Source organism: Poecilia reticulata, linkage group LG12, assembly GCF_000633615.1.
Source record: "Poecilia reticulata strain Guanapo linkage group LG12, Guppy_female_1.0+MT, whole genome shotgun sequence".
NCBI lineage: Eukaryota > Metazoa > Chordata > Actinopteri > Cyprinodontiformes > Poeciliidae > Poecilia > Poecilia reticulata.
The window spans coordinates 25,146,067-25,148,865 of record NC_024342.1 but is presented as its reverse complement, the minus strand read 5'-3'; the positions used below and the strand labels follow the sequence as shown (position 1 = coordinate 25,148,865).

Sequence of the window (2,799 nt, the reverse complement as noted above, 5' to 3'; positions counted from 1 at the left end):
CATTCATTCATTCATTCATTCATTCATTCATTTTCTGTACACTCTTGTCCAGCTAATGTTCCGGGCGAGAGGCAGGGTCACCCTGGACAGGTCACCAGTCTGTGACATGCTCTGAGATCAGCTTAGAAATTTTTTTTTGTGTTGCACTAAAATCTGAAATTATAAAACATGAGTTTGTTTCAAAATCCAAATGACGTCAACAGGTAAACATTCCTCTGATTCCCAGTCAGTCTCTCCAGTCAGACCAGTTTGGTTTCATTTCTWCACATGACACTTTCAGTTTAAACTCACTTGTTCAGGTGTGGCACCAGTCTGGTTCTGCTGTGGTTCTGTTGGGTCTCAGTTTGTTGTTCAGATATTCTTCATCAACTCTTTGGATCGTTTGAATAAACTGTGAGTTTGTTTTGTTTTTTTACTTGAACTTTATCTAAAGTAACTTTCCTGATAGTTTCTGCTTTCTGAAACCACTTCTGGTTTCAGATCAAAGTTTAATCTCTCTGCTGTTTGAATGTTAATCTACAGGATTATTAGATTACTAATGAAATGGAATCAAATATAATGAACAGCAGATGTTGTGTTATTTTTTCCTGGTATCAAACTCAGGAAAAGTTTGATACCAAACACGACAGTTTTGGTATCAAAAAGTCAAACACGACAGTTAAAGTCAAACACGACAGTTTCCTGTTGCTTCCTTCAAAGAGAAAATTTTATTACATATTATTGTAAAACATTAATGTTGACATTTGTTCAGTTCAATCAATCAATCAAATTTTATTTGTATAGCACATTTCAGCAGCAAGGCATTTCAAAGTGCTTTACATAATTAAAAATAAACTGAAACACAGTCATATAACATTGAATGAACAGTAGGAAAGAGAAAGATAGAAACATTAAAGTCCACACCCCTTTTAAACCTCCAAGAATTTTAGTTGAAACACCGTCAACGAGAATTTTAAACCTCTGGCATTTTAGTCAAAACGCAATTTGACAACGACTCTAAACCTCCAAGAATCGTAAACGGTGAGAAAGAGGAAGAAAAAGAAATGAATAAATAGATAAAAAGTCAAAACATTATTCTGGGCAAAACATTATTAAAACCTGCACTCCATTCCTACTTTAGGCATAAGCAACTAAATTAAGAAATAGAGAAAAAGTGAAGATAAAAACATTAAAGACACTCAAACCTGTACTCTAACCCATTTTACCTTCTGTTCACCTGTTTACTAGTTYCAGGACCTGGCCAAAACCCCTCAGTGTTTTTAATTAAGAAATACTGAGATTTAAGTATAAAACAGGCATTAATGCTGAAAATGTTCTGTTACAAAGTCACACAAATTGGAGCAAATAGAGTGACATTCCCCATCACTTGGCCACACTTAGCTCACCTTAGGGAAGCAACCAAGTGTGCATATMAAAGTACAATTTTCAGATTATAAGGGTGTAAATGTCCTGTTGYGTGTTAATGTCTCTAAATAAATTCTTGTTTGAAATGGAGTTTTTAAAATAATCAAGTAATCATAGCTTGAGGATTCTTTTTTTTTAAACATGAATGTACTTAACTTGGAGTTAATTTTCTTATTTAAATTAAACCTTCACATGCTAATGAATGTTATGGAAATKTTATTTATCAAAAAATGAGAAGCTGTTTCAATAATAAGAGAAAGATTAATCTTTGTCTTTAAGTTTCTTTATTTGAATCTAAAGTGTTCGAAGACCCGTCTCACTGAGCGCAGTCAGGAGAAGAGCCCTGAACGACTCACGTCACATCGTTATACCGTCACAGCAAGGAGAATAACCACCCAAAGTCTGATCTTGTCTTTATTACCAGAGACAATCCTGACCCCCACCTCATGAACTGTCCCTCACCTCTCGGAAGGAATGATTTTATGGCAGGAAAGAGAACTGATAAGGATTTCAGGAGAAACTTCTAATTCTTCTTTGTCAGTTAGTCATGGGTTCAGGTCAAACAAGGTACAAACTACATTCCACGCATGACAGTCCTTTAAGACAATTTCCAGATCAAAATAAGGATAAAAACTACATTTTCTATTACATGAACTGTATAAAATGAATCTTATGTTCTGAATTGAGTGTAGGCACCTCTGCCCAGCTGGTTCCACTCAGCAGCTCTGACTGGAGGAACCAGGGAGGAAGTTGGGCGTGGTGGAAGGTTTTCTTACTTTCAGCACTGCTCACATCTTGACTGACTTCAGGTTAAATCCAGATGAGATTCATGGGAAGAAAACAACCAATCTTCTTTCTCTTCAGAAATGGAGGATGATGTCGCTGCTCTCGTTGTTGACAGCGGCTCCAGTATGTGCAAGGTTGGGTTTGCTGGGGATGATGCTCCTCGTGCCGTTTTCCCCTCCATCGTTGGGCGACCCAGACCCCACGTAGGTACTGGACCAGCTTTATCAGTCTCAGGTGTGATGGTGTAGCAGTTTGACTGACTGAGTTTGTGTGCAGGGTGTGATGAGGGGAATGGACCTGAAGGACAGGTTTGTGGGAGACGAGGCCCTGAGCAATATAGGCCTCCTGACCCTGAAGTCTCCCATCGAGCGCGGGATCATCACCGACTGGGACGACATGGAGAAGGTGAGTTAAAGCTGAGATTTACTTTACATACCTGCTAACATGAGGCTGTTGGTTCCAACAGTGAACTTGAAGTTTGCTTCTGATGCTCTGGGTTTATCAGTGACTATAGCAAACCTGTACTCTAACCCATTTTACCTTCTGTTCACCTGTTTACTAGTTCCAGGACCTGGCCAAAACCCCTCAGTGTTTTTAATTAAGAAATAC

At 38.3% G+C, this 2,799-nt stretch overlaps 1 pseudogene; it reads left to right on the top strand.

Moving 5' to 3' along the window:
- The first annotated feature begins 305 nt into the window (after nt 1-305).
- Nucleotides 306-2,799, top strand: part of LOC103474021 (actin, cytoplasmic-like) — an 8,092-nt pseudogene continuing 5,598 nt past the window's right edge.